Source organism: Macaca nemestrina, chromosome 12 (genome assembly GCF_043159975.1).
Source record: "Macaca nemestrina isolate mMacNem1 chromosome 12, mMacNem.hap1, whole genome shotgun sequence".
In the NCBI taxonomy this organism is placed as follows: Eukaryota; Metazoa; Chordata; class Mammalia; order Primates; family Cercopithecidae; genus Macaca; species Macaca nemestrina.
The window spans coordinates 109,349,619-109,372,432 of NC_092136.1; the positions used below are offsets into that span (position 1 = coordinate 109,349,619).

Here is a 22,814-nt window from a genome sequence, read left to right on the forward strand (position 1 = left end):
TCTTTCCCCGATCTTCCGCTCTTTACCTGGATTTTATTCCATACTCATTTTCTCCAGTTTGTTGATAAGCAAATAATGGTAATACATTTTAAATATACACTAAATAAACCATATAAAAGCACAAAATAACTCACCTTTATGGCCTAAGCATGAAGGAACAGTGCAGATGAAGGTGATGGAAGAAGACATATGTGAGAAAAGGACATGGGAACTGAATGTGCCTATGTTACCTCAGGAGTTAACCTGCACTGAGTTAAATACCCTTCCTCTTTCTTCACCTTGCTCTCCTTTTCAAAGTATGGTTTAATGTAATGAAACACCTTCTCTTTCTCAAATGACTTTTGGTAAAATGAGTCTTTTGATTTAATAGTGTTGAATAAGAATTGCAAGCCTCAGAGAGAAGAGAAAATGAGGGCTGCTTCACACAGTGGACAACAACCAGTCTTTACTCAGCAAGCATCAACGCTGCCAGTCTCTGTGACTCAGCGACGGAAAGAAAGAGTTCCTGCTTCTCTGAGAGCTCCTAGTCCAATGGTAGGAATGGGCATATTAATACATTATTATAGCAAGTATAAATACCTTTCTACTTCATTTAGGAAGGTGAGCAAGACACCAAAGGAACCAAAAAGGAAAGTGTAACCCATGGAAAAACTGAAGAAGGCTTTTTAGAAGAGGAAGCACTCTTTGACTTGATTTTTACACAACAAATAGTGCAGTTAACCCAGTGGGGTAGAATGCAAAAGAAGCCATTTGGGAGGGCATCATGAGTTTAAATTGGTTGTAGGCTATCCAGACCTTATGTTCAGGATATATAATAGTAGATCTATAATAGAGTATATAGAAATAGATTTGGGCACCTATGATATCTAGTAGTTAGGGCCATGGAAGTAAGTTTTTCCAGGAAGAGTATACACGAAGCTAAAGAATGAGGCCGATGAATGGTGGCAGAAATCTGGCATATGGGATGTCCCCAATAAACACTTGTTGCTTAAGTGAATGAATAAATGAATGAATGAACAAACCTGGGAAGTATGTTGAAAAGGAGTAACCCAAAGATAGCCAGAAAACCAGTAGAGAATGAAATAAAAGACAAATTTCAAGAAGGGTAATTGTAAATAGCATTAAAAACTGAAGAGAGACCAAGTAAGATGAACATATTGTTCAACTGGACTGAAATGTATGTATTACATTCACCTATCAGAGGACTATTAACAATCTACATTTTATATTATGGAAAACCTTAGGTGCATTTTTAGTCCTATAAAATCCTGGAGATTCTGACTAATGCAATAAGGTAAGAAATCAGAAGCATAAGCATTGGAAAGGCAGAGAAAAATTATATTATTTGCAGATAATTTCAATAGAAACCTAGGAAATCAGCAAAATATTAAAGACTTTAGCAAAGTTCCTGGCAAGATCAACAGTAGCATTTTCTATACCAATTAACAATAACCAACTGAAAATGTAATATAAAATAGATACCAATTAAAATTGAGGAAAATCTGTAAAAATACCTAGTAATAAATTATCCACAAAACTCATGGGAATTTTAAAAATATTATGGTGAAAATGAAGAAGCCTTTTTTGAGGGAATATGGCAAACATTCTAAAGTTTATATGGAGAAATAAAGTCTTTGTATACTAAAGAAATTTTGATAAAGCAAGAAGATCAAGAAGGGTAGACTTAGCCTACCAGATACTAAGAAATATTACAAAATCATAATAACTAAAAGCTACAAATACATAGACCAACAGAACATAGTAGAGGCCAGAAACAGGTACAATTTGTATAAGAATTTGCTATAAGGTAGAGGTGATGTTACAAATCAGTGGAAAAAGGCAATTACAGAAGGGGAAATTAAAATGGCTCCTAAGTATATGAAGAGGTGCTCCATCTAACTGGTAATCAGAAACTGGGTATAGTGGCTTAGACTTATAATCCCAGCACTTTGGGAATCTGAGGCGGGACAATTGCTTGAGCCCAGGAGTTTAAGAGCAGCCTAGGCAGCATAGGGAGACCCTGTCTCTACAAATAAAAATAAAAGTAAATATAGCTAGTAATCAGAGAAATGTAAATTAAAACAACAGTGAGCTAAAAAGAGAAAGCATCACTACAAAAAAAAAAAAAATCAATGAACCTCAAAGGAATACAGCAGGAAATGAAGAGAGGAACAAAAGACCTACAAAAACAGAGAACACAATGAACAAAATAGGTACAGTAAGTCCTTCCCTATCAATAATTACTTTAAACATAGATGGATGAAACTCCCTAATCCAAAGACAGAGCATAGTACCCAAACAAAAACAAAACAAGATGCAACTCTTTGCTGTATATAAGAATTCACTTTAAATTTAAGGACAGTCTGAAAGTGAAAGGATGAAAAAAGATATTCTGTGCAAATGATCATCAAAAGAGAGCGAGGGTAGCTATACTTATAGCAGAAAAAATTTAAGTGATTTATAGATTCAATGCTACCCCCATAAAAATCCCAGTGACATTTTTAAATCAAAAACTGTTATAAGAGGTTGAGGATATTATATAATAACAAAAGGATAAATTCATCAGAAAGTAATGTAGTTATATATATATATACACATATGCATACACACACACAGATATATATATATATACATACACACACACACACACACACACACACACACACACACCCACACACCCCTAACATCAAAGAACCTAAAGATACACTGACAAACATTGACAGGGAGAAATGGAAAGTGGCTGGGTGAGGTGGCTCACACCTGTAATCCCAGCACTTGGGGAGGCCTAGGCAGGTGGATGATCTGAGGTCACAAGTTTGAGACTAACCTGGCCAACATGGTGAAACCCCGTCTCTACTAAAAATATGAAAACTAGCTGGGCATCCTGGCACGTGTCTGTAATCCCAGCTACACAGGAGGCTGAGGCAGGAGAATCACTTGAACCTAGGTGGCAGAGGTTACAGTGAGCTGAGGTCATGCCACTGTACTCCAGCCTGGGTGAAAGAGTGAGACCCCATCTAAAAAAAAAAAAAAAAAGAAAGAGAAAAGAAATGGAAAACAATACAATAATAGTAGGATACTTCAGCACTCCTTTCAACAATGAATACATTATCCAGACAGAAAGCCAATAAGGAAACATTAGACTTGTGCTATACTGTAGACCAAAGGGATGTAACAATCATATACAGAACATTCCATCTGACAGTAGCTGAACACATTCTTCTCAAGTGCACACAGAACAATTTCCAGGATAGATTATATGTTAGGTCACAAATTAAATTTTAACAAACTTAAAAGATTGAAATAATATCAAGTATCTTTTCTGACCACAATGGTATGAAACTTGAAATCAATAGAGGTTGACTATCCCTTATCTGAAATGCTTAGTAGTATAAGTGTTTTGGATTTTGGATTTTTGGGGGTTTTGGAATATTTGCATTATATACTTACTGGTTGAACATCCCAAATCCAAAAATACGAAATCCAAAATTCTACAAAACTGAAAGCCTTTTGAGAATCAACCTGATGCACAAAGAAAATGTTTATTGAATTTTGAAGCATTTTGGATTTCAGATTTTTGAATTTGGGATGCTCACCCTGTAACAGGAAGAAAACTGAAAAATTCACAGATGTATCGAAATTAAACGCGTTTCTGAACAACCAATGGGTCAGAGAAGAAATGAAAAGGGAAATTTAAAAGTATCTGAGATTATATGGTTTGGCTCTGTGTCCCCACCCAAACATCATCTTGAATTGTACTCCCATAATTCCCACATGTTGTGGGAGGGACCCAGTGGGAGATAATTTGAATCATAGGGGCAGTTTCCCCCATACTGTTCTTGTGGTAGTGAATAAGTCTCATCAGATCTGATGGTTTTATCAAGGGTTTCTGCTTTTGCATCTTCCTCATTTTCTCTTGTCACTGCCATGTAAGAAGTGTCTATTACCTCCCGCCATGATTCTGAGGCCTCCTCAGTCATGTAGAACTGTAAGTCCAATTAAACCTCTTTTTCTTCCCAGTCTCAGGTGTGTCTTTATCAGCAGTGTGAAAATGGGCTAATACGTGAAATAGACAAAAATGGAAACACAACACCACAGAACTTACAGGATGCAGCAAAAGCAGTTCTAGGAGGTACATTTATAATGACAAATGCCTACATTAAAAAATTAGGTTCTAGATAAACAGTCTAATGTTACACCTTATGAAACTAGAAAAAGAAGAACAAACTAAGCCAAAGTTAGCAGAAGGGAGGACATAACAAAGATCAGAACAGAAATAAATGAAATACAGACAAGAAAATAGAAAAGATCAATGAAAGAGCTGATTTTAGAAAAGATAAAAATATTCAAGAAACTTTTAGCTAGACTAAATAAGAAAAAAGTAGAGAAGAATCTAATAAATAAAATCAGAAATTAAAGAGAAGACATGACAACTGATACCAAAGAAACACACAGGATCACAAGAGACTACTATGAGCAATTATATACCAACAAGCTGTGTAACCTAGAAGAAATGGATGTATTTCTAGACACATACAAAGACTGAATCATGAAGAAATAGAAAATTTGCACACCGTTAATAAGGGGATTGAAGCAGTAATAATAAAAATCTCTCATAAAAGAAAAACTCAGAACAAGATGACTTCATTGCAGAATTCTACCAAACATTTAAAGAAGTAATACCAATCCCTCTCAAGATCTTCCAAAAAATGGAAGAAGAGAGAACACTTCCAAACTTATTTTATGAGGCCAGCATTATGCTGATACCAAAACCACAGAAAGATACTATAAGAAAATTATAGGCCAACACCTCTATGCCTATAGACGCGAAAATACTCAACAAGACACTAGCAAACTGAATTCAACAGTACATTAAAAAGATCATGGGTGATGATCAAGTGAGATTTATCCCTGGGAAGCAAGGATAGCTTAACATATGCAAATCAATTAATGTGATATACTACATTAAGAGAATAAGGTATAAAACTCACATGATCATCTCAATAATGGCATAAGAATTTGACAAAATTTAACATCCTTTCATGATAAAAAAAATCTCAATAAGCTAGATACAGAAGAATTTACCTCAATATTATAAGTGCATATAGCAAGCCCACTGCTAATATTCTATTCAACGTGATATTGGAAGTTCTGGCCAGAAGAATTAGGCAAGAAAAAGAAAGTGAAAAGGAGAAGTAAAAGTGAAAAGGAGAAGTAAAACTGAAAAGGAGAAGTAAAACTATCTCTGTTTGCAGATGACATTATCTTATATGTAGAAAACACTTGAGGCTCCACTAGAAAACCTGTTTTTTAATAAACAGGTTTTAAATATACAAATTCAATAAAGCTGCAAGACACGAAATGAACATAAAAAATCAGTTATGTATTTATACACTAACAACAAACTGTATAAAAAGTAAATTAAAGAAATCCCATTTACAATAGCATCAAAGAGAATGAAACACTTAGGAATGAACCTAAACCAGGAGTTGAAAGACTTGTATACCGAAAACTACAAACATTGCTGATAAAAAGTCCTAAATAAATAAAAAGGCATATCATGTGTTCATGGATTAGAATACTTAATATTATTGAGATGCCACACTACCCCAAATGATTTACAGATTCACTGCTATCCCCATAGAATCCCAAACACATTTTAAAAATAAAAATAGAAAAAACTATCCTAAAATTCATGTAGTACCACCAGGATCTCAAATAGCCAAAATAATCTCAAGAAAAGGAAAGCTGAAGGCATCACACTTCCCAATCTCACAATATATTTAAAACCTATAGTAATTAAAATAGTATGGTACCAGTGTAAAAACAGACACACAGACCAACTGAACATGATAGAGAGTCCAGAAATAAACCCATCTCAGCCGATCTTCAAAAAGTTTGCCAAGAATACACAATGGGGAAAGAAAAGTCTCTTCACCAAATGATGCTGGGAAAACTGGAAATCCACATGCAAAAGAATAAAATTGGACTCATACCATACACCAAAACCAACTCAAAGTTGACTGAAAACTTAAACATAAGATCAGAAGGTATAAAACTCCCAGCAGAAAACGCAGGGAAAAAACTTCTTGAAACTGGTTTTAGCAATAACTTCTTGGATATGACCCCAAAAGCACAGGCAACAAAAGTAAAAATAGAGAAATGGGAATACTTCAAACTAAAAAGCTTCTGCACAGAAAAAAAAATCAACAGAATAAAAAGAAAATCTGCATATGGGAGAAAATGCTTACAAACCGTATCTATAATATCCAAAATACATAAAGAGCTCCTTTAACTCAGTAACAATAAATAAATTAAAAACAACCTGATTCAAAATGGGTAAAGAAACTGAGTAGATATTTCTCTAAAGAAGACATACAAATGGCCAACAGGTATGAAAAACTGCTCAACATCACTAGTTATCAGGAAAAGGCAAATCAAAACCATAATGAGATACAACCTCACACCTGTTAGGACGGCTGCTATCAAAAACACAAAATATAACAAGTGTTGGCCAATGTGTGGATAAATTGGATCTCTTTACACTACTGGAGGAAATGTAAAATGGTAGAGTGACTTTGAAAAACAGTGTGGAGTTTCATAAAAAAATTAAAAACAACTATCATATGACCCAACAATCTCACTTCTGAGTAAATATCCAAAAAATTGAAAACAGGATATGAAAGAGATATCTACACTCTCATGTTCATTGAAGCATTATTCACAATAGTCAAGATATATAAGCAACCTCAATGTCCATTGATGGATGAATAGTCAAAGTGTGGTATGTACATACAATAGATATTATTCAGCCCTTAAAAAAGGAAATTCTGTCATATGTGACAACATGAATTAACCTGGAAAATATTCTACTTAGTGAAATAAGCCAGTCAAAGAAGAACAAATATTGCATGTTTCCACTTGTATCTAAAATAGTCAAACTCATAGAAGCAGAGACTAGAATAGTGGTTGCCATAGGCCAGTGGAAGGGAAATGGGGGAGTTGTTCAGTGGATATAAAGTTCAGCTATGCAAAATGAATACATTCAAGGGATCTGCTGTTAAGCATTCTATTTATAGTTAACAATAGTTTGCACTTAAAAGATTTAAGGGGATAGATCTCATGTTAAGTACTCTTACACAACACAAAATAACCAACCAGTAAAAGACAAAAGGGCACAAGGAATCTTTTGGAAGTGATGGATATGTTTATTACCTTGATTATGGTGATGGTTTCATGGGTGTATGCATGTGTCCAAACTATCAAATTGTATACGTTAAATATGTACAAGTTTTGTATATAAATTATGCCACAATAAATCTGTTTAAAAAATAACAACAGAGAACTCTACAGTGGATCAATTATTAAAATTGAATATGCTTTTAAGTATATGGGCTAAAAATTATCTCCTTGTACTAGTGGAAGGGTAAATCAAGGCAGTCATTTTGTTGAGCACTCAGGTGGTAGTTAGTGTAATCAAATATATGTATACCTTAGAAACCAATATTTTCATTCCTGGGAGTACAAACTGGACCAGTGCTTTTCAAAGTTTACTGCACATGTGAATCACTTGAGGATGCTGTTAAAATGCAAATCCCAATTGAGTAGGTCTGTGGTGTGACCTGAGATTCTGCATTTATAGCAAATTCCAGGTGATGTCTGTACTGCTGGTTGGTGAACAATACTTTGAAGAGCAAGGCCCTAGAATAATTCTCACTGCCATATATATGTTAGAATCACCTGGGACCTTAATAAAAATACTGATGTACAAGTTCCACCACAGAACAACTAAGTTGGGTTTGAGGTGGGGAGGGTGAGGGTGAGGTCTCCAAGCATTAGTATTTAAAAACAAAAGAACTTCCCAGGTGATTCTAATATGTAGCCAAGGTTGAGAATCTTTGAAATAAATTTTCTCATAGGAAGCACAATTTTATATATATACATATATACTCACATCTATATATACACACATCTATATATACATTATACATAGATGTATAGACATATATGTATATATAGATGTATGTATATATAGATGTATTTATATAAAATTGTACATATATACATAATATATACATAGATGTATATATAGATGTGTATATATAGATGTCTGTGTGTATATATATAGATGTATATCACAGGGGTATCTTGGCAAATAAAGGTAATCAAAATGTCCATCACTCATGTATGGATAAGTAAATTTGTGGTATGTGTACAGAATAGAATACTATTAAGAAGTCTAGAGAAATAAAACATTTATATATAACAATATAGATATATGTTAAAAACACCTGAAACAAAGAAAGAAAATTAGTTTTTATAGCATGGTAACATTTATGTAAACTATACATATGAAGAATATACTTGCATTTGATAACATATATGTACATAAAAATACCACACAGAAGGTGGGTTGTACCTTAGGCAGATAAGAAGAGTAGAATTAGGATGACCACAAAGAAAGCATGCAACAAAAAATATTTTTAAGAGTATTTTCATAGAATGTCAATGAAAGTTTGCCTTGACTGAAGAGGGTGAAAAACTCAATTCTGTGCATCAGGTTAAAGAAATAGAAATCACCAGCTCTTTTGAATGAACTTTTAAAAAAATAATTTCCTCACGCCTGTAATCCCAGCACTTTGGGAGGCCAAGGCGGGTGGATTATGAGGTCCGAAGATCGAGACCATCCTGGCTAACACGGTGAAACCCTGTCTCCATTAAAAATAGAAAAAACAATGAGCTGGGCATGGTGGCGGGCGCCTGTAGTCCCAGCTACTGGGGAGGCTGAGGCAGGAGAATGGCTTGAACCTGGGAGGCGGAGCTTGCAGTAATCCAACATGGCGCCACTGCACTCCAGCCTGGGCGACAGAGGGAGACTGCGTCTCAATAATAATAATGATAATTTCCATGGAGTTGTTGGCTTGGAAATCAAAGTGGTTGATGAGAGAATGTGGAGTGAGACTATTTTCCTTCATGGCTAGCATAAGAAAGCCGTAAAAGAAATTAAAGAGGGATAGCAAGAAGAGTCTAGAGGGTATATTTTTATGAGAGATTCTTGAACCCATTGCTAGGTGAAGAAAAGGGAATCTGCAGAGAAGATGAAGTTGAGGCCCCTAAACTGACAGTGACTGGTTCTTGAAGAAGCAGGAAGCTATGGAAATCCAGAATAATGGGTCCTAAATGCTGTTCTACAGATTAGAGATTGCTTAGTTTTATGAGATCACCTAGGATATACACTCAATACATATCTCACATCCCCCTTTTAAAATGCTTGAAATATTTTACCACCAAGAAAAAGATGTCGAGAGCTTGTGAAACTCTAGATTCCTGACTCGTACACTTGAGAATTCAGATAATTCAGATTCAGCTATTTGGGCGTTGGAAATCCATGTTTTTAACAAGGTTTTCAACTGAGTTTTATGTTTCTTAGATTTGGGAAGCACTTGTTTAGGACATGGGTGAAGGGAAGAGTTTTGAGCAGAAGAAAGTGTGCTACTTCTTTTGGGACAGCTAAAAAGATTTCAGGATGGATGTGGATGCAGGTAAGTTTACTGGTTTAAGCAAGATTAGCTTCTGGACATGTCATCTGATAAGACGAGTGGGGAAAATGTGTGCCTCATCTAGAAATCTGGCTTCAGAGCTTGAAAGAAATTCTTTGAGGGTAATTGTGACTGACATACCTCCAAAAGTGCCCTGGCCTCTTGTCCCAGGAGCAGGGAGTTCTTAAACCAAAAAAATGAGGTGTGTGTAAGTTGGAGACTAAATGACCCATAATGCCATAAATGCTGGATCAGATAGGGTCTATGCAGAGTGGCCAAGTGGAGGCACTCAGGATGAACCAGTGGTCACAGAGCCAGCTATCACTGGAAAGCAGCAAGACCTTTTCTGGAGTTATGGCAAAGAATGGAGACGGACTCAAGACCTCTACTTCTCCACTAGATGGTCTGTGCAAGGAGAACTGTGGGAGTGTGGTAGAGAGAGGTTTGAGTAGTGGGAGACTGATAGGAAACATACCTACCAGTGATAAACCCACGATTCTGTTGCCCTTTTCTGTGCTATATCTCTACTTGAATCCCATTTTTTTTTCCTACACTCTTACCCACATACTCCCATCTACCTAACAAGCTTGAGCTCCTCCTTTAAGTACCATCTCAAGAATCATTTTCAGGAGTCATCTTCTGTGAGAACTTCCCCTGGCTTCTGGAGATTGGTGAGTTTTTCCTTTGTGTGTCCAATGGATCATGTTTATACCTGCCATTGTTGTGTATACCAAATTGCACCACGCCCCCACTAGCTTAGAATGTTAAATTCTCAATAAGTAACCATGAATTAATAAAGTAATAAACTGAGTGATTATGGGAACCAAATGATTCTGTGACTATCAGCTAAGCCTTTGATTGTCCATACTTAACCAAGGATGGCCTGGAAAAGAAGGGCTATAGAGGTAAGCACAGTAGCTGCATGGATAGTCTAGAGCAGTCTACACCCGTTCACCACCAATGTACCAGGAAGTCAAGGAACATAAAAGTCAACAAATACAATTCTATCCTAGGCAATTTAAAAGCGATGATTGAAATGTTCCTAAAGCCTAGTGTGATAAGCTTTGCCCTGAGTGGAATAACCAAAGAACACTGAGTTTCAAGTTAATTATGGCTCCTGTTTTCTAGATACCAATAAAACACAAAATCCTGAGTGAGAAAGGGACTTTTTTTAAAGATAGAAAGCAAGAGATGTCTGATTAGCTGAGTATCATCTTTCGATAATCTCCCATTGTATCATCTAGCCTTATTCTGCTTGAGTATTCATCACATCTATGTATACTTCTGTACAATTATAATTAGCTTACATGTGATATATGTTCATGTCCCATCACTATTATATATTGTATATATGTGTAATCTCCCCAGAGTATCTTGGTCATTGCATTTCACACAACAGATGTGAAATCATAGAATGTTAGGAAGCATATAACCAAAATTCTCATTTTGCCAAAGAGAAAACTGAGCCCTAGGAACGTTATACAAACTTGCCTGTATTACACATTCATTCAAACAATGGAAGAGTCATCAAATTCATTCAACAAATATTTCGGTGACTGTGCAAAAACATAAAAAATGTTGACTATGAAGATGAATACTACACACCCTAATATCAAGACTTTGACAATCTTCTTAGGAACAGACACATAAACAGCAGTACACTGCCAGTGGAGTGTATACTTTGGTTTAAATCTTTGGAGAAGAGTTTGACAATGTATAATTTTTTTTAAATGACCTTGGTTCTTCAAATCCACTCCCAAGAATTAATCCAGTGGAAATAAATGGATTTAAGCAAAGATTTAGCTATAAACTATTCTCCTTTTTTCTTTTTAAAGAAGAATATTGCTTGATTTCAGGATAATTTATGATATGTAAAATCCTTTGTAATCCTTAAAATATGCATTGAGGAAGAATATTAACATGAAAAGATGATCATAACAGATTGTTGAAAAGGTAAGAAGGTAGATACCATTTGCAGTTTGTATATCATGAACCCATAAATGAAAAGTATATCTTTCTTTATGTCTGCAAAGAAGACTTTCAAAAGTATTAATGGTAGTCTTCTCAAAATGGTAAATTACAGATACTGTTCTTTTTCCCCCTTTTGGCTGTATTTCCTAAATGTTTTACAATGAATTCACATTTGCTTTAAAAGAAAATTCTTTCTTACAAAAATAAACTGTGTCTGGATATCAAAACAGCATTGATTTCCTGAATATCTGGATCTACCCATGTAGGAGCAGAAGACTAGAAGGGTTGAGTCCATACAGACTGACTCATTCATCAGTGACCCACTGAACATGAGCAGTTCTTATTTTCTACTGAATTGTCCAAATTGAGCAGGATATGTAAATACTTTTTTGAAAAATGTTATGGAGGAGAACCTAGAACAAATTTTTTTCTATAAATCTTGGTAAAGAAGAAACTAGAAACAAGTAAACACATCAAAGTCAAAACTGCTTTCAAAAAATGACCCGAGCATGTGAGAGCACAGCCCTGCTCATTCTCTTGTGCCAAAGTTATTGACAATCCTTCTGGTGAGTCCCGTGTCCCTGCCAGCCTCTGAGTATCATCACTAAATATCTCATGTTCAGAACAGATTGTATGTTTTGATGGGTTTTATTCTTTGAAAATAGGTAATTTAGGCATACATGCTAAGTCTTTATTAGGCAGAACAGCAAGTTACCCAGAATATCCTATTCTCTAATCATCCAAGTAACCAGGTATTTACTGGTTATTTAGATCCTGCTAATTTCTGTTTTTACCAAAATGCTTTCAGTCTATTAGGAAGGCTTCAGCATGACATAAAAGGATGAACTGAGATAAATTCAATGGGAATGCTGCACCCAAGGTCAGAGTGAAAATAATATTTACCTCACAAAGACCTCCAGGCACTTAGATAGATTAAATTAGAACAGTAATGAGTACATGCTCTTCTCTATTTATTTAGTTGGCAGGAGGTACTTTATTTTATATACATCACATAGCCATCTTTGAAAATGATTCTATTTTTAAAGTGTCACACCCTGTTGGATAGAGGATCTGGCCTCTTAAAGGTCATGGTGTAGTCTAAGGAGGCAGAGAACAAACATTTATTGAACATTTCCTGGGATCTCGTTTAACCCTCCCCCACGAATCCTCATTGATCCCAGTTCTCAAACCTTCCAGGAAGGTATTATGATTCCCATTTTACAGATGAATAAATTGAGATTGTGTTTCAGAGAGTTTAAAAAGTTCGGTACACCCATGGTTGCATAATTGGGAGTGACAGAAACAGATTTCAGACTCAGGTCTGTCAGATTCCAAAGCCTGTGCCTCTTCTAAAGTACTTTTGAAGGTTGGACAGAATGAATGCCATGGTGTCATGTTAAATCAAAAAGGAGGCAGAAAGACCAAGTGACAGGGAATGTAGACTTGCCATTTAGACATTGAGCCCCTTCTATGAAACTGTCACACAATTTCCTACATGAATATCAGCAGAGCATAAGAGATGTAGTCAAGGGAGGTGAATATGATCAGACTCATATGCACATTTACAGGCAGCTAAGTAGCACTGACTGTCAGCAAAGTTAAGGAGCAGCGGGTCATTATCTCTGGGTTGGTGGGCCTGCCACTTTCAGATGGGACAGAGTATGCAGGCTGGTGATGGGAGGCCTGTGCCCAGGAGATTTATCCTAGGCCAAACATGCTCCATTCTTGCACTGTGCTGCCTGCCCATTCCTGAACTCCTCCTTGTCTTTGTTCGAGAAGCTTTTGCTTTTGGGTCTCCATGAGTTCTGGCAATAGTAAGTTATGATCTGTGATTCCACCATTAGAGATGTTTGATTTGGGGAAAGGATGTTGGTGGGATGAGCTTGTCTTTCACTTTTTTATTTAGAGAATCAAGAGTGAGCTTGTGGTAACTGATTCTTTCCTGACCTCTAACACACAGTACTTTCTCTCATAAGTGGTTCAATTTGATGACCATTTGGGTCTGGCCTGCTACAAGCCTTTTTTCAGGCACCCGGGACCATCCTGGACTCTACAGGACTTTGCAGCAAGAGAACTACAAGGCCACAGCCTTCCAGGCTGGAAGATCTCACCAAAACTTAGCTCTCCAATGTACCATTCCTTTAGGCTCTGCAGGGTCACCGATTACATTTAATGCCATCAAATAATAACTTTGACCTTGGGAGTTAATAGACTTTAATATTGAATCTCTCCCAATTCAACTACATCCTCATTTGACAATAATTGTTTGAAAGTTTGGTCTTATGTTGAATCAAAATCAGCTTCTTAGCTATTTCCCACTGGTACCAATTATGCCCTCTGGGGTTATGTAGCCTACTGAAAGGTAATGCTAACAATTTTTAAAAGAGTTGATGTCCTTTAATAAGATGGTTAAGAGAGGCTTCTTGTAGGACAAGGTGTCATATGAGAACAAGCTTTAGGCAGGCCTTCCAGAAGTCACCTTTGAATTTCCATTGATCCTGTTTCCTCTGTTAGGCTGTGTTTGGGATTTGTGTTCTTCACTTGAAATAAGCCAGGAGTAGGCAGGCCTGTGGTTCTTAGATGAAAATCCTCTGAGGACATCTTCTGTTGTCAAATATTGAGAGAGAATGGGCTGTGTAAGAAGAAAATGCAGGCTTTTTTGTGGTCCCACTTGACATCTCAAATACAGCCAAAGCCTCATATTGAATAAAAAGGTAGAATAAAATCATTTGTAAGTATCTTTCTTTTTTTTTTTTTTTTTGAGTTGGAGTATTGCTCTCTCTCCCAGGCTGGAGTGTAGTGTGCATGATCTTAGTTCACTGCAACTCCACCTCCTGAGTGCAAGAGATTCTCCTGCCTAAGCCTCCTGAGTAGCTGGGATTATAGACGCCCACCACCAGTCTCGGGTAATTTGTGTATTTTTAGTAGAGTCAGGGTTTTGCCATGTTGACCAAGCTTGTCTCAAACTGCTGGCCTTAGATGATCTGCCCACCAACCTACCTCGGTCTCCCAAAGTGTTGGGATTACAGACGTGAGCCGTGTGCCCAGTCTGTAAGATTTTTTTGACAACTGACTTGCAAATAAATAGATATTAATTATAAAAGACCTGGTAAAGCATCTAGTATATTTTATTGGAATGGAAACTATTAATAGGAATTTTGTGCCTTGCATAAAATTGACTGTAGCTCACTTATTGGGTGCTGAATCACTGAAAACACAGCTGCCGTAACCTTGCAAAGAACAAGTTAATCCTTTGGGTTCTAGTGATTGCACAGGCAGTTCACACCAGCTCTTCCCTTTCTAACCTTTGAGCCTTCTGGCTGTTGGTGCTCAAGTGATCCAGCCACCTGAAGACATAGCCACTGCTTATGCCAGAGGCCTGGTCAATGGAGGCTGTATCCACAAGTTCAATGAACTGTTACTCAATATCTGTCAGAATGGTACCCTGGATTAATGGAAAGAGAAAGCTTTTCAGACAGGCAGACTAAGGTTTGAATCCTGGCTTCATCATGTAGTAGTTGTGTGCCCTTAGATAAATTAATCTTTGATTTTCTTCATCTATGAAATGGAGATAATTTTTGGTCCCACAGGGTGTTACAAGGATTAAGTGGAATCATGTTTGCAAATGCTACATATGATAGTAGTTGCTAGGTGCATATCTGTTCCCTTTCTGTTTTCTACTGATATCTCCCTTGACTTTTATTCTTTCTCTAGTCTGGGGTTTAGGATAAGGACATGTTAGTAAGGGCTTTCAGATATACTTCCACACCCCAGATCTTTGGGGGTGCTGCCTCTGCCTACTGCTCCTGCTTCCTCCTTTGATCACTTTGATCCTCGTCAGCTCTTTCACAGAAAGATGAACCAGAGGGCATAGAAAAAGCAAAACTGAAACCTATCTGCTTAATTCTTTGTATACACAACTTTTGGAAGGGAACTAAAAGCTACTAATGGAGTTGGACATGTGTGGGGCTTTTATTTATGATGCAGCTACTCTAGACAGTACAGAGAGGAATCAAACATAATGCCTGCCATCCAGGGCCTTGCTCTGCAAGGAAGGAGTTGTACATGTAGATGAATAATTTCAGGAATGTGATAACTGTTGTAATAGAGGTATGAACAGGTCATTGGGTCATTAGGGTCCACAGACTGCTAACTCTTGTTCTTTATTCTTTCTCTCTGTTTCCTCTATGTCTTCCGTGACTGAAGCTAGAGAGGCCTTCTGGTCCATCACTGTTGAAGTGGAAACTTACTATGGGTCTGGAAAGGACATTAGGCTTCTTAAATTCTCCTTAGGTTTTGCTTCTAATGAATTAATTCTTAGACAGTACTGGAGAACTTAATGGCCCACTTGCTATTGTTGACGAAGAGTGATAGATATGGAGATAATTTTGAACTGTGTTAATGTTATGGGAAACAAATGAACTTCTGTTGACATAATACCTGATTTAGATAATGGATTACAGTGTATTATATTTCAATGCCCTTGCTGGAAAGCTCAAATCTAAGAGCAAGATGTGTTTTTCTGAGATCCAATACCATCATAATCCCAAGAGTTTGCTTTATTCTCCCATTAAAAAAGGAGAAAAGGCAGCTTCTTTGGATTCTCTGATTAAATTCCTAAGAATAAATGTAATGCACTTGAAAGATCTTCATAAATCAGCACCATCGTGCCAAAGTGAATCCTATGACACAAAAATAATATAACTTAGACTATCTGTTAGTTAGGATATCTGTCCTTTTTAATGTTTGGTTTAATTTTGCTGTTAATAATTATCATAAATTTATTTTGACACGAAATATACCTGTGTTTCCAATAAGATAGGTCAACTGGTATTATAATAGAGTCAGAACTAACCTGTGTTTCCTTTTCTCATGCAACCAACAGACCTGAATGTGCAGTGGCCTCTCTCTTCTTCCACATGGCATTCCTCTGAACATTCAGCTTTGGAGTCAGGCAATAGCTGATTTTATGTCAATCAGCCCTGATGCTATACTTCCATAAATTGAAATAATCCACAACTACTGTGTAGAAACTCTATGTACTCTAGGTATTCTTCATCACCTACTTCTCCTCTTTATGCTATAAAATCACAAGGAATAGAGGTTTGAAGAAATGAAGAGGGACCAAGATTGGAATTCTACTATACATTGGAGAATTTAAGAATTTCCATTTGCAGAGTGCCTTCTGTATGCTAGAAAATTTCCACGTTTTAAGATCTTCACATTATACTCTAAAGGAGAAATTGGTTATCTCCACATTACAGAGGTGGAAACTGAGGCTGACAGAGATTAATTAAGTGATTCATCTCAAGTTTTCAGAATTAGTAGTGGCTCAGTTAGAGTCCATACCTAAGTTTAACTGGCTTCGAATCCACTACATGGATGTTGGTCTGAATTAGCAAACTAGGAGCTCTTGGGGCCCCATCTCATTCAAGGCTGTGATGTTTTGTTTTGCTTCGTCAGCCCTGAACTATGCTTTCCCCAGTTTTACTCTCTTAAACTTGTTGTATACATCATACAAATGATTTTCTCTTGCTAGTCCCTAGCAGTATTTAGAGTCTGTGGTAGCTGTCCCTGGTATAATGGAATAATCATGAGTTTTTGAGCCAGACAGTAGAACATTTTAGTCTGGACCCAGCCATGAACAGTGTGTACTTTGGGTAAGTCTATGAGCCTGTTTCTTCCACACAAATGGGAATAACCAATCTTAGGTCATAGAGTTGTTGTAAAGATTAAAAGGAAATGCGTGGAAAGTACTTGATATTCTGTAAATAATGGTGACATCTGTGGTCTTCTCCCCCTCTCATCGTCATCTTTTTTGAAATAACTTTTTTGAGAAACTTCCATATGTTCTTTAAGCTGTAAATCTTTGTCCCTAATGAAGTGTCGATTGAAGCTATGGTATCAATTACTACTATAAAAGGATATTAACTAGAATTCATGCTGCCTTCATTTCCACTGAGGGGTGGAACTGAAAGATGTCAAATACCAGTGAAAATGTGAGAACAATCCTCGTATTTCTGTATGATAATTTATAACAGAAATTTTCAATAAACACCTTCATGATTCTTGGTCTTCCAACCATATCAAAGAGCTAAAAGAAGAGTCACATAGGGAGAGGTGGGGGGAATTGCTGAAAAGATTTCCTAAGAGTGGGCTGTTGCTGCATTAACAGTTTCCATTTTTCTTTTGCCTCATGCCTAATGGGGGCAGATTCTTATATGGTCCTTTGAAGATATGCACATATATAGTTTGTTTGGAAGTTGTATAGAATACTAGTAGGGGAGTGAGAAAGTGATACAGGGAAGAAAAGACAGCCAATAAAAGGTATACTACACTAAGCCAGCTTCCACGAGAGTTTATGTTCACAGGGAAATTTCGAGAAATGGTGCCAAATACCTGGCATGTATGTGTGTGTGTGTGTGTGTGTGTGTGTGTGTGTGTGTGTGTATGTGGTGTGTTGCTGCAGTTGGTGGAGAGGGGTGCTCTGTTTACCTGGTCTGATTCTCATGCAGAAAACCTAGATGACAAAAGGCAGATAGGTTGCATTGGTGGTAGAACAGGAGAGGTTTGCTGTAATTGCACTGATCTGCATTCTTTGAGCCCATTCAGGGCAAAGGTACATGAATGTTTTCCATAGAGCAAACGTGAGCCACATGGAGGAACTGGTAACAGATGTTGTCAGTGCTTCCCCTATATCTGTTAAACCCTTCTATTTCAGTGTGCTGCGATTGACTTCTAATTACTAGCAACTGTTTCCCAAGGATTTTTTCTGGAACTAGAGGAGGCCACTCTAACTGTGGGTAAAGTAGGCCAGATTGTCAGGGAATTAGGTCCTCCTTGGAGCAGTCTTAAAACTAGATGGAAGTGAGGTAAGACTGAAGTGCACGTATACACCGACATGTAACACAGCTCCCTTGTTTCTAATCTGGAATAATCCTAAGGCATGTATTTGGCACTATTTCCAAAAGTGTCCCTGGGAGCATAAACTCTCATGGTAGCTGGCTTAGCAGTATGCCTTTTATTGGTTGTCTTTTCTTCCCTGTATCACTTTCTCACTCCCCTACTGGGATTCTATACAACTTCCAGACAAACTATTTTTATTCAAGTCCCTGTCTCAGGGTCTGATTCTGGGGGAACCCAAACTAAGACAATTGGCACTAGAAAAAGACCAAGGAACAATACCCTGGATTCTAGAACTTGCCAGCCAGATCACAAAAGGGCTCCATTACTGGTGTGGATAAGATAAGTGCTGATAATTCCTGGCATACTGAATATCTCAATTACAAGTGCTCTCATCTGGGTGTATTTCTGTAGTATAGTGGTTATCACACTACTCTCATCTGTACTGAATTACAATAGGATATAGTCTTGTGTAATATTGCTAGCATTTCTTCAGTATGATGGCAATGGTAATTATGAAGACTGTGAAATTGTTTTTGTCATAGTGGTATTGAAGGAAAAATAATGACAGCCTTGATTCAGCTGACATAAAATAAGAGCTCAGTGTGAAACTCAAAAGACAATGCAGCATTTAAAGATAATATATTTCCTATAACTACAGAGCATATCCAGCTGAAAATCAGATCTGGGACCTAAGTGTGTGTGTGAGAGAGAATTGAAGAGACTTAATTCTCAACCTTGAAGGTAAAGATAAGAGACTTTATGCCTTGATAGGAAAGGAGTATGCCTGAGACCTGAGATGGGGATATTTGAGATAGATATGCTTGGGAACCTTGAACTTCCAGATTCTCCCAAACCTCTAGGCATGTGGAAGTCATTCACTCTCCATTGTTATAGGATGTCATATTCTTGTTGCCTAGAAAATATAAATAAGACTCACCTAAGGCAAACACCTCATAAGATGTTATTTGTCTTCTTTAAGGTTTACCTGTATTTCCCCTACAGATTCTAGGACAATAACATTGGCCAAAACTCAGCTTGAACCCCTGGGAAAATACTTTACCTGTTCCAGGAAAACAAAAAGGATTGTTAAAAAACAAACTGCAAGAACTGGCTAATCTTTCCTGGAAGAATCAGAGAGAACATACCTCAAAGTGAACATTTGAGAATGCTAGCCCAGCAGTGAGAAATAAAAGGCTGGAAAGAGAGAATTTGGGAAATGGGGACATTCCCTCATGGCTTCAGCTAAATGTACTAGGAAGGACTTTTGGAATTGATTCTAACATGCTGCTGGGATAGTTCCTCAATACTTAGAAAGTGATGGCCTGCAGTAAATGAGATGGAGTTGGTGCATAAATTCCCAGCTCCTTTTCCTCAGGTAGAAAAGTTATTGGGTGGGTATTGAATGTTCTTTCTCAAAAGTTTTCTCTTAGGATTAAGCAGCAAGGAGCTGAAATAAATTAGAAATTCCTAATAGATGAAGAAATAGTCAGTAGTGACTACTGAGAAAACAGGTGAATGTAAACAGGTCAAGGAAAGAGTTCCTCATCCTATGCCAGTCTAAACATCTCTCAGGCCCCAGGAGTGTAGAGAACCAATCTAAGTAAAATATTCTTATCCTGTTACCATTTTCCTCTTATTTGCTTTGACTACCGAGATGAAAGAAACTATCTAATAATCTAGGGATGAGCAGAGGAGGAAAAGAAAAAGAAAAACCAGAGAAATAGAGAAGAAGCCAAATACTGCTCCTTTTCATGCTCCAGGCTTTCTGTCTAGAATGACCCCAAGCTTTGAGAAAAGAGAATAAATTTTGAATTTTTATGAGTGTCTTAGACTCAATGCTCTACTGAATTGACATTGTGTTTATGATTTAAAAGGTTGTAGGATTGTCTTTTAACTGAAAGTGATTCAAAAAGTCACTAAACCTGTCAATTTTTTTTTTAATCTAGCAGCCGAAAAAGAAGTATGTACAGTATCTGAAGGGACAGTGAAACAAAAAAAAGTGTCACTTGATTACATCAGATGTGCCTGTTCAACCTGCCAGTAATCCTATTTTATTGTTGCTTTTGTCTTCCTCAGAAACACTCTGGCTTTACTCTGTATGTCCTGTTATGGTAATAAAAAGCATAGTTGATAGCAACATGTTGAGCTGGAAGAAATCTAAGCTGTCCTGTGTGTTTCTTCCTAGTCAGTCATACTTTGTGGTTAATGACTCCCAGGTTGTTTTAAAGCCATATTCACATTTCTTCATTTGTTTTCTTGTTCAAGCATAAAGTGATATATAGACAATAAAAAAGACTCTAAGATATAAAAGGTTGAAGCTGGGAGTGGTGGCTCACACCTGTAATCCCAGCACTTTGGGAGGCCAAGGCAGGTGTATCACCTGAGGTCAGGAGTTTGAGACCAGCCTGGCCAACATTGGGAAACACCGTCTCTACTAAAAACACAAAAATTAGCCAGTGTGGTCGTGGGTGCCTGTAATCCCAGCTATGCAGGAGGCTGAGGCAGTAGAATTGCTTGAAGCTTGGAGGCAGAGGTTGCAGTGAGCCAAGATGGTACCACTGCACTTTAGCCTAGGTGACAGAGTGAAACTCTGCCAAAAAAAAAAAAAAAAGTTTAAAACCATGGGGCCATTTGGTTTTGTCTTTTGGGTCTTAAAATGAATACAGTAATATTTGCTTGATAAGGAAGTGAGAAACAGGAAGAACTGAGATGGCCACCCACAATGTGGAATAAGTCACTATCACTGTGTTCCATCAGAGTCTTCTAGGGCATTGTGTATTGTACACCAGCCTAAAAAATATGTGACTCAAACCAAGTGTTTCTTTCTTGCTGTGGACTTTCGTATCATAGAAAACAAAATTCAAAAAATTATACTCAAATCTAGTAAGATCATTTCCTTTTTCTTTGCTTGAAATTTCATTTACCATGGAAAAAAATTGTATTGGCACTATTTGTTCTCCTCCAAACCCTCTTGATTGATCCCTGGACTTAATGCTTTTTGCTTTTGTTGCAGATTGATTTCTTAGAGAATGCCTGATGTTTTCTTTCCACATCAGAGTTTCTCAAACAACTCAGAGAAAATAATCAATTAAATTGTCTTAAGATACAGGTAGGGTTCAAGAAGACACCCGTCTCTTTGAACCATTGTGTTCTAACTGTACAGTGACAAGTTGTATGTTTAGGCCAGTGGTTCTCAACCAGGGATGACTTTGCTATCCCCTCACCCTCATGACTCTTGGCAGTATTAGACACATTTTTGGTTCTCACAACTGGGGAGGGGTGCTATTGGCATCTAGTGGGTAGAGGCCAGGAATGGTGCTTAGCACCCAGGTTAGTTTCCTATTGCTGCATAACAAATTACCATGAACTTAGTAGCTTAAAAAGCACACATTTATACCTAATAGTTCTGTAGGTCAGAGGTCTGATGGGTGGAGGAAGTGGTGGGGGCCTGACCAGGTTCTCTGCTTAGAGTCTCACAGGGATGAAATCAAGATGACAGCCAGGCTAGGCCCTTATCTGGAGGCTCTGGGGAAGAATCCCTTTGGAAGCTTATTCACTTTTGTTGGCAAAATTTAGTTCCTTGAAGTTGTAGCACTGGAATCCCCATTTCCTTGCTGGCTGTCAGCCAAAGGCTGTTCCCAGCAACTAAAGGACACCCACACTGGTTTGCTTGTGGCCCCTCCATCTTCAACATCCAAAATTGCATGTTGAATCCCCCTAGTGCCTTGAATCTCTGACTTCCTTTTCTTCCACTAGGCAGGGGGAAAAATAACCCTCTTCTTTTGAAGAGCTCACTTGATTGGATCAGACCTATTGGAATAATCTTCATATCTTAAGTTTAGCTATTTGGGACTTTGATTACATCTAAAACATTTTCATCATACCATCCAACCTGGGCAATATAGTGAGACCCCCCCAGCTCTACCAAAAAATAAAAAAAATAGCCAGATGTTGTGGCACATGCCTGTAGTCCCAGCAATGTGGTGGGGCTGAGGCAGGAGGATTGCTTCAACCTAGGAGGTCAAGGCTGCAGTGAGCTATGATCGGACCACTGCACTCTGGTCTGAATGAAAGAGCAAGACCGGTTCTCAAAAAAAAAAAAAAAAAAAAAAAAAAAAAAACTCACAGAAGTATCTGGGTTAGTTTTGTTGTTAAATAACCATTGGATTTAATGATTTAATCTTGTGGGACCACCTTTGGAATCCTGCTAACCACAACAGCCTACAAGGTACTAGAAAGCCTCCCACAACAAAGAATTATATGGCCCCAAACTCCTGTAGTGGCAAGGTTACGAAACCCTAATCTAGGCATATCTTTTTCTGGATGATGGAAGTATTTTCAGTTTATCTTTCCTATGAAAAGCAGATTCACAGCCTACTGCACTTGAAAGAAGCATAT

At 37.4% G+C, this 22,814-nt stretch overlaps 1 long non-coding RNA gene across 2 annotated transcripts; it reads left to right on the top strand.

The window, feature by feature from the left end:
- The first annotated feature begins 18,002 nt into the window (after positions 1 to 18,002).
- LOC105493649 (uncharacterized) lies at positions 18,003 to 22,431 on the top strand. 2 transcript variants are annotated; one of them, XR_011611049.1, is made up of 3 exons: positions 18,003 to 19,157; positions 19,396 to 19,807; positions 20,363 to 22,431. It is a non-coding gene; the product is annotated as an uncharacterized lncRNA (long non-coding RNA). The 2 variants fall into 2 exon arrangements; XR_011611050.1 differs by having other exon boundaries at positions 18,004 to 19,157; positions 19,419 to 19,807.
- Positions 22,432 to 22,814: the final 383 nt, after the last annotated feature.